The following is a 9,979-nucleotide window of genomic DNA, read 5'->3' as shown; positions in this document are numbered from 1 at the left end:
GATGAGTATATGGTTTTTCCATTAATTGTCACGTTCATGGTGTCGGTGATTAGTTTGCAGGTGTCCACTGAGTTGTCTGCGATGTTATCCATTGTCTGACTCCCCGAGTTCGCAGTGTGGTCCCAGTAGGTCAGGTTGATGTTGCAGTGTACGAAGGCGAAGTTTCCTAAATTATGATATAAAGTGCTTCCCTCAGGGTGGTTTCCACCACAGGTAGATAAAAAATGTTTATGACTAGCTGCTGTGTGGTTAGTACATTAGGAAATTTAAAGGTAGTCACAATATTAGTAGCAGTAATAGCATTATTATTGTTAGCATTATTAGCATTATACCCTAATATTACATTGACAACCAGGATGAACCACCTCGTGATCATATTGGATGATTTCATTCTGGTTTGGCCAGTTTCTGGGTTGTCTCCTAGGCACTCTATACAAGTGTTCTACTATTTTGCTTTCCTACTATTTTCTCCAGAATGTCCTGTGGTTTAAAATGCAGAGTATTATTATTAATTTGAGAGCAACAGAATAACTGTGTTCCGTTACTCAGGCGATTTCTATTGGCACACCAGGTTATATGTAGAATTATAATCATATAAGGTACGATCATAAGAATTACTAGGATCCAGATTAACACTTTTACTAAATTACACATTCTCAGTCATTTGATGTGAGGTTATCTATTTACTGTCCACACGGTGCTGTATCCTGTGTTGCAGATTATTTCCTGTTGGGATAGAGATGCACCCTTAGGGGACTTTACTATTATTTTATAGGGTGGATTTTTCTTAATTTTAGGTGCACTTCCCATTTTAATTTCTGCTTGTTCTAAATGGGGTTTACTCAGTTGTTCCAGGGAAGAACTTCTGTTTATCCTTGGTCTACTATTTAGGGCAAAGCATGCTTCGTTAAGAAGTGCTTGTAATTAAAATTAATAAATTTTTTTTAAAAAGTGCTTGTAAATTGTTAAGTTTTCTATCTGTTAATGTATGACATTTGGCTTTTAATAGTCCGTTATGTCTATTATTCCTGATGTTGTTGGGTTATATGGCATATGAAAATTCCAATCTGTATTATTTATAGCAGCAAAAGATTGTACTCGGCTGGCTGTAAAACGGGTTCCTAAAATCTATGATTTTAGGAGTTCCCAAGAATGTTTTCCACATATTTAATGTCTTAATTGTAGTGGCTACTGATCGGTGTTTTACTGCCAAGGCAAACATTATTCATGTATGTACGTCAACCATTGTACATGCATACTTTTGTTAGAAAGGCCATGGCAAGGGTCCAATAAAATCAATTTGGGCTTGAAAATTTGGTATTTGGGGTCTATCTAACCCTGGTGGCTCTGTTGTCCAAAATGTATATACATTTTTACAGGCTATACATCTATTAATGCCTCTCTTTATGTCTTCTGTTTGCCTTTAAATTTCTGGTTCTAAACAATTCTATCATTGCTGTTTGTCCTAGATGTCCTAATTGAACATGAATTTCCTTTATAAACTCTGGTGAGAAATCTAAGTATTCCTCTTGTATTTTATATTTATCTCCTTACCCTTTTAACTTGAATGTAGGTATTGGGGGTATTTTAAATTCTCCTGTATCTTCATCTTTTTCTAACCTTAACTTTATTCCATATGTTTTTGTTGTTTCCCTAATATTAATTTCTTTGCCTACCTTAATTCCTCTTGCTAGCTTATCTGCTTAATTCCCTAGTATGGTTGGAGAATTATCTGTGGCATAAGCTGATATATGGGTTACATAGAGCTTTCTGTGTGATGTTAACTCATCTAGTTTTTCCCAGTATTTTCTGGACCAGAGGTCCCTTCCATTAATTTGCCAATTATTTTGTTTCCATTTTCCTGACCATTCTGTTATTCCCTTATATACTGCCACTGAATCAGTAAAAACATATACTTTGGGTAGCCCCTTCTCCATAGCATATTCCACTGCCAGAAGGACTCCTATTCGCTCTGCACGTTGAGCTGAGTCAGACTTACCTTCCCTCGTGAGCACTGTATTTGTCGCCGGATTGAAAGCTGCTGCTCTCCATGTGGTCGAGTCACCGGCTACGGGGGCTGATCCGTCTGTAAACCAGGCATTTTTCAGTGAGGGGCTATATTTAGGCCCTACCACCCCTAGATTCTCGGGCACCCTTCGGTTCTCGACAATCTGTCTTGGGGGGTCTATCTCCAGTCTGGAGACCTCCTCTGTGAGAAGGGCTGGTTCGCCAGTGCTCGTTATTTCTCTGGAGTTTATGTACCATTTCCACGCCAGCACTTTCTCCTCAATTTGAGTACCTGCCAATTCTTCGGCCGACATTTTAAGCCATGCTTTGAGGAGTAGTAAGGATCTGACTATTACTGGTTTTTGTCCTGTTAGTGGCTCTGTATGGAGAAGCGCTGCATATAGTACCCATATATGTTTTTCATAGTGAATATTGTGGCAGTATGGAAATCTTTGGGACCAGAAACCTAATGGTGTTCTTTATCATTTGATCCTTTTTTATATAGGCCCCAACATCCATGAGTTCCAGTGAATATTATGTCTAATGTGATTGAGTCTCCTGGTTTTGTTGCCACTAATTTTTGATGGTGCTCTAAATATTCTTTTAATTGTTCCAAGGCTTCTTGTTGCTCTTTCTCCCATGTAAAATCTATTGCCTTCCTAGTTCCTTTATATATTGGCTCTGCTAATACTGATATGTATGGAATGTGATTTCTCCAGTATGCAAATAATCCCATTAACTTTTGGGCTTCCTGTCTATCACTGGGGGCCTTAATGCTAAGTATTTTGTTTACAACCTTTTCTGGTATTTTCCTACCATCTGAGCTCCATTGAATTCCTAAAAATTTTACTCCTGTCCCTGGGTGTTATATTTTTTCTGGATTTATTGTCCATCCTATTCCTTTGTCTAAATTTCTCTGGAGGTTTTCTTTGTTTTCACTATATATTATTTTATCATCAATATATGTAATAAATTTGGATTGGTAATCCTTTGGATTTATGCTAGATGCTAATAAATTATGTGCAACTGCTGGTGAATTTTTGTATCCCTGTGGCAGCTTTTAAATTGATATTGCTTTCCTTGCCACGTGAAAGTTGTAATTGGTCTGGAATCTTCATGAATGGGTATTGCAAAAAACATATCCGAGAGATCAGTTGCTGCCATAAATTTTGGATTGTCCTTTTGTAAAGTGTTAATTACTTCTTGTGCATCAGGTAAGGTTCTAGCTATACTAGAATTTTTGTTGATATTTCTATAGTCTATGGTAATTCTATAGATCCATTTGGCTTTTTTACTTGCCACACTGGGCCATTATATATATGTGATCTCCCTACCTCAATTATGTCTTCATCTATTAATTTATGGCCTCTATCACCTCTTGATGTCCACCTTTTAATGGGTACTGTGGGGTAAAAGAGGCTTTTAAAGGTTCTGGTAAAAATATGGGTTTTATTTGCAACTGTGCTAAATTTGTTTGAAATTTATGTAACCTTGGTGTATATATTTTTAAATCTAATAACTATGGTAATATATCCATTCCTATATATTTTGAAAATTTGGGTTTACATAAAATGTTACTTCCTTTGTTAATTCTTTATAATATATAATTCCATCTTTTGCTGCTGCTATTAGTAAATCTCCTGTTATTCCTTAAACTCCAGTTAATCTGTTTGAATTATATATTACCCTAATAAGGAGCCTTGGGAACCTGTATCTATGAGGAATTGTGTTTGAAATTTTTTACCACTATCTGGGAATTTTAATTCAAGGGTAACATAAGGTCTTTTATCTCCTGGTTTCTGTATAATTGGACTGCTCAATTTCTTTGCCATTGCTAGTATTCGCCCCCCTTGTTGTTCCTCGGGGGGCCAATCCAGTTTTTTTACTGTTTTTGTTGGAATGGGTTATTTATATTTTCATTTTGACCAGAGAAAGGATTATTCTTGTTGTTTCTCCAATTTTGGGTTTGATTTCCCTGTTGTTCCCTAAATTTGAAAGGGTTATTTTGATTTTGTTGATTAAATGCATTATTTCTTTTCGTATAAGGGCCTTGGTTTTTTAAACAGTTGGAATTTCCCTGTTTAATAGGGCCCTGTATGATTTAAAGTTATTATTTTCACTATTTATTCTCTTATATTGGAACTTGTGGTTCTTCTCCCTAGGTTTGACATGGTTGTGTAATATGTAAATTGATTTTTTCCATTTAAATCCTCATGTAATTGTATCCTTTCTCTAATGTCCTCTGCTATGGATGCATGCCCCTTGTAACAAGTTTTGTAAAGGTATTTTATAATTCACGGGGGCTCCATGGATGAGTGCTCTGATAATCCTTGATGTCTTTTATTTTCCCATGGGTTTTCTAAATCATCCTCATATATACTTACTAAATGTACTAGCTTTCTTAACTGTATCTTTAAGTCTCCTATTTCTGTCCATCTAGCTGTTATTGAACCTGATGTTAGGTCTATTGTAGGGTATGATGTTTTCCATGCTTCCCTAATCCAGTTTCATAATGATGCTATTCTGTTCTTATTTTTGTCTATTAGCAATCAAAATTGGTATTTAATTTTTGGGTTTTCAATTGCATCTATAACTGCTTTTTTTTATTTATTGTGTTTATATAGATTCTACTATCTCCCTGAATGAACCGCCCTCCATATTCCACTCAACATCTCCCTTGCCCCTCTCTCAACTGCTCCCTCCCCGTTCCCTTCAGGTTTAATTCTGTTCCTCAGTTCACATTGTTCCTTGGATTCCTCAAATGAGTAAGGTCATATGATATTTTTCTTTTCTCTGTCTGGCTTATTTCACTTAACATAATAGTATCCAGGTCCATCCATGTTGTCACAAAAGGTAAGATTTCCTTCTTTTTCATGGCCCCATAGTATTCCATTGTATATATGTACCACAGCTTTATAATCCAATCATCCACTGACGGACACTTGGGCTGTTGCCAGATCTTTGCTATTGTCAGCAATGCTGCCATAAACATGGGGGTGCATTTCTTCTCTAAAACCGTGTCTAGGCTTTTTTCTTAGCCAAATATAGTCTGTCAGCCCCTTCCAGGCCTCAGGGCTCTAGGCTGGGATTCTAGTTTTGGGGCTAAGGACCTAAACCTTGCTGGACAACCCTCCCTGTCGCGAAAGTCCCTCTTGGCCTCCACTCACTCCCAGGAGTGAGGCAGCCCTTTCTGCGTCTCCGCTTTTCCTACCAGACTCAGTGTGGGTTCTTTGGTGGTCTTTGGCTGTAGAATCCTTTTAGTCCAAAGTTTGTCTTTCACGATGAGTGTTCTCAGATTTATGTTGTAATCCACCTTGGTTCTTGGAAGTGGGAGTTGGAGCATCTGCCTACTCTGTGGCCATCTTGAAACTCCTATAAATGCTTTTAATTCATCTGTAGATAGGATATGTATTCCCTGTTCATAAATTTTTATTAGCCAGTCTACATCTGTATTATTTCCTTGAATTAAAGTTTTTCTTAAATTTGCTAGCTCTGTTCAGGTATATGGATTAAATTCAAGTTTCCTCATTATTAGCATCTTCTTGTTTAATAGTTTTCTTTCTTATTACTGCTGGGTCTGCTTTGACTCTTGCTAATACATTCCCTGCTAATTCCTTGCCTATGTGTCTATCTGCATCTATTTGTTTGATGGTTGGGAGGAGAATTCCTGTAACTTCCTTTCCTTTTTTCCCTCTCTATAATAGGGTTTAAGTTGTTTGGGTTCTTAAGGTTGCATGAGATATTTTTTGTGACTGGAACCTTAAACCTTTTCCTTAGGGAGTCCTCTGTCCTCCTCCAAGGACTTTCTGAAGCAGTGTTATAGGGGTTCTTTTCTTTCTTAAAGATTTTTCTAAAGAAAGTTCTAATCTTTTCCTTCTTAATGCTAATTCCTACTCCATATCTTCCAAATAGGTAAAAATTTTTGGATTAGTATGTAGATATCTGAAACTAGTTTCTACTCTATAGTTCCTCCAGCACTCTCTTAGGCCTTTAGTTAGTTTTAGCTTTAAGCAATATAATATTTCATTAATTTTCTCCAGAGCTTATTTTGCAGATCCTCTTTTTAATATTTTTTATAATTTGTGGGCTTTAGAACGGTTTTCTCAGAGTTGTCTTTCAAGAGTGACAATCATCTGCTGAGTCCACCTTGGGATATTCGCTCTCCTTAGTATAGGCCAGTCAGTATACACCCCTGACTAGGTAAGACTCGAAAATGGGAGAATAAATTTTTGCCTCTTAGTATTGGCCAGTCGGTATACAACCCCAATTAAGTCAGACCTGGAGATGGGGGAGGTTTCCCTCAGCTTCCAGTGGACGACCTTAAAACTGTATGAGGTCAAAAGATTTATTCAGCTTTCGATGGGCGGCCACTAAACCATATGTAGTTTACAAATTTCCCTTTACTTCTGCCCTCTGGTTTTAAGCCAGAAATTTCCAATTGAAACTCTTTTTAAGGCTAAGTGCTCACTCCGCCAGTTGTCCCAGTAGAGCCCAAGCTCTACGTCGATCAGGCGTCCCTGATTCTACTTCCCCGTGCAGTGGGACACTCCTGCTTATCAGCAGGCGGGCAGCCTCTTCGAGACTACTCTTGAGGCAGCTATGAGGATGCTACTAATCAGTGCTGACACTAACTGCCACCAGAGGAAAAGCAGGAGATGAACACACAGAGTTAGTTGCAAGAATCACACAGGCAATTTATCACTCACAATCCTTTTGGCGTGCCTGGGTACAGCTTAAGGGGCCCCCGTCAGCGTGCTCCTCTCGGCTGTCTTTGGTCAAAGCTCAGATCAGCGTGGAGACAGTCCACATCCATGTTGGAGTCTGGACAACTCCCTCAGCAGGGGGCCCCCTCAGCTTTAGTACCTTTTCTGGCCAATGCCTTCTAACAGGTGTTAATCTACAGGATCATCACCTCAAACCACCTTTTGGGGAGTTCCTCGCAGGCAACCCCTTTTATATTAATCTACTAAAATGTTACATCAAACCACTTTTTAAGATGTTCTTATTTACGTTAACTTACAAAGTTATGACATCAAGCCCCTTCTTATCTATGTCTAACTTCACACACACACTCACTGGGCCCTACTCGAAAGTCAGAGTCTGTTTATCACATCTGCACCCACTATATTAATTCCTATCCAGACAGCATAACTTTATTTAATTTCTTTAATTATTTTTAATATTATATCTTAATAACTTTTATATATCTTCCATATTTTTGTTTTTTATATTTCTATATATTTAATTACTACAACATTATATTACTATAACACTGGCTTGAGCATGGGATCATAGACATGACCCCCATGGTCACTGGCTTGAAGCCCGAGGTTGCTGGCTTGAGCCATGCATCACTCGCTCTGCTGTAGCCCCACGGTCAAGGCACATATGAGAAAGTAATCAATGAACAACTAAGGTGCTGCAACAAAGAACTGATGCTTCTCGTCTCTCTCCCTTCCTGCCTGTCTGTCCCTATTGTCCCTCTCTCTTACTCTGCCTCTGTCACAAAAAAAATAATAAAACTGTATACACATATCTATTATTTTGTGTAAAGTGCGACATGGCAGAAAAATTAAAAATTAAACCAGTCAGTCGTAGAACCTCTATGGAAAGTTCTATCTGAAGATATTTAGAAATATTATATTACTACCTTTTATGCATCTCTATCGTGGTATACATCAAAGTGCATTGCAGCTTTTTCTATTAATTTTCAAAATTCTTGAGATCAAAAACCATGTTTTACTGGGGGCAAATACCCAGAAGAAACTCATTAAATGTTCATGGAATAAATGAATAAATAACTGCATCTGTATAGATATGCAGGCACTCTCGTAGTTATAAATATTCAATTTACAAACATCTGGATGCCTACTGATTCTCTCTGTTCTTCAGAATTATCCAATTACCTTTTTAAAAATGACACACCGATTCAATTTATGTTACTGATATTTACTGAGCACTTATTAGGTGCCAAGTATAGTTGTAGGTGCCAGAGATTCATCAGTAAATAAACATAATAAATCACTGAAACATATGCTATATTAGAAGAAATACAGGGATGTTTCAGAGAGACTGTGCCACTGAGGTTGACATTAGAGAGTACATGAGGAAATCAGGTGTGCTGAGTGGGTACTGAAATTTTTAGAAGAATGTAAAGAGAGGCCTCATTCAGAAGATGGCATGCAAGCAAAGACTGAAAGCAAAACCATTTCTGTTGAATTTCCTTAATATTATTCTTTATAATCTCTGATTTTCAGTGTTGTGATAGAAATTTTAAAATGTCTTTGATAGATGCACAAGTCTATAGAAGTTCTATCTATATAGGATTCGTCACCTGGAAACTGACAGGTGTTAACTACCTACCCATAAATTGTTTTAAAACTTTCAGGAAAATAAATTTTAAGTTGTTTTTATTATTTTGGAAAATGGAAAGTTAAAAACAATTACTAACCACTTGATAATAATATTAAATTTATTTTTATTTCTTAGATCTGATTTAAGCTTTTCTCTGAACTTGGAAGGTTATATCTAAATATTTCCATATGGCTGACCAGCCTCTAAATATGGACACAAGAAAAGTAGTGTATCACATAAACAGTTTAAATTTAATCATTTAGGGAAGGAACAGGAAAATCTTAATTATCCCAAGTGACTTTTATGGATAACAAGAAAATTTCTCAATTCTCATGTCCCTTAAGCATACGGAACACAAGTCAGGTTTAAACATACTTATCAATTTCTCTTGACTGGCAATGGCTCCATGAAATGTTGTGTTGAGAAGAATTCTGAAGCTGGATCTTAAATCTCTGAGAACAGGGTTGTAAGTGTTGGAAATGCCTGCAGCACAGGACGTGGAAAGGGTCGCCCTCATGCTGTACATCATTGGCTTGACCTGCGTTATGGAGAGCAGCTTCCATGCCGCATCAAATCCATGTCAAACATAAGTCAGGGTTTTCTAAAAGGGCTTGTACTTCTATACTGGTAAAATTTGAACTGTGACTCAATAAGCAGAAATGGATTAAGTCAGTAATCTAAAAGGTTCACTCCTAAAGAAGCCAAGGTACAGCCTACTCTCTACAGCAGGGGTCGGAAACCTATGGCTCACGAGCCAAATGTTGGTCTTTTGATGGCTGCATCTGGCTCGCAGACAAATCTTTAATAAAAATAATAATAATGTTAAAAATATAAAACATTCTCATGTATTACAATCCATTAATTTCCTACCGCTCATGTTCATGGTTGCAGGTGGCTGGAGCCAATCACAGGTGTCCTCTGGGACAACACCAAATTTTTATTGGATAATGCATAACGTACATGGGTCATTGTATGGCTCTCATGGAATTACATTTTAAAATATGTGGTGTTCCTGGCTCTCTCAGCCAAAAAGATTCCCGATCCCTGCTCTACAGCCTATGTTGTAAGTTGAAAACATGGAATATTTATAGGCAAACACAATATATATACATGTATTAGAACCTGTGAAAACAAAGAAGGCAACAATAAATAGGGATCTAAAGAAATGTTTATTAAATGAACCAAGTGGAATTCTGCCAGCAGGCGTTTCCCAGTCATAGTGTCACTTTGCATGTGGCTCTTATACCCTTTCCCTTGCTCTCACGTCTGAGGGGCTATGCTCAGTATCAGGCACTAACTTATTAGAATTGCAAAATGTTTTTCACGTGTGATTTTGATTTACACACCTCATCAAGTCTGCTTTTTTGAACCTAGTTTATACATATATAAATTCTTTTTTGTTTCCCATTGATTTGAAAGAGGCAAAGGTAGAGTGAGAGAAACATCAGCTCATTGTTCCTTTTATTTGTTCCATTTAGTTGTGCACTCATTGGTTGTTTCTCACACGTGCCCTGAACAGGGGTCAAACCCATGACCTCGGACACCAGTACAATGCTTTATCCACTGAGCCACCTGGGCAGGGCCTGAATCTAGTTTAATTTTTTAGAGGACAGAACAA

Source organism: Saccopteryx bilineata, chromosome 4 (assembly GCF_036850765.1).
Source record: "Saccopteryx bilineata isolate mSacBil1 chromosome 4, mSacBil1_pri_phased_curated, whole genome shotgun sequence".
In the NCBI taxonomy this organism is placed as follows: domain Eukaryota; kingdom Metazoa; phylum Chordata; class Mammalia; order Chiroptera; family Emballonuridae; genus Saccopteryx; species Saccopteryx bilineata.
The sequence above is the reverse complement of the archived record's forward strand: the minus strand, read 5'-3'. Positions refer to the sequence as shown.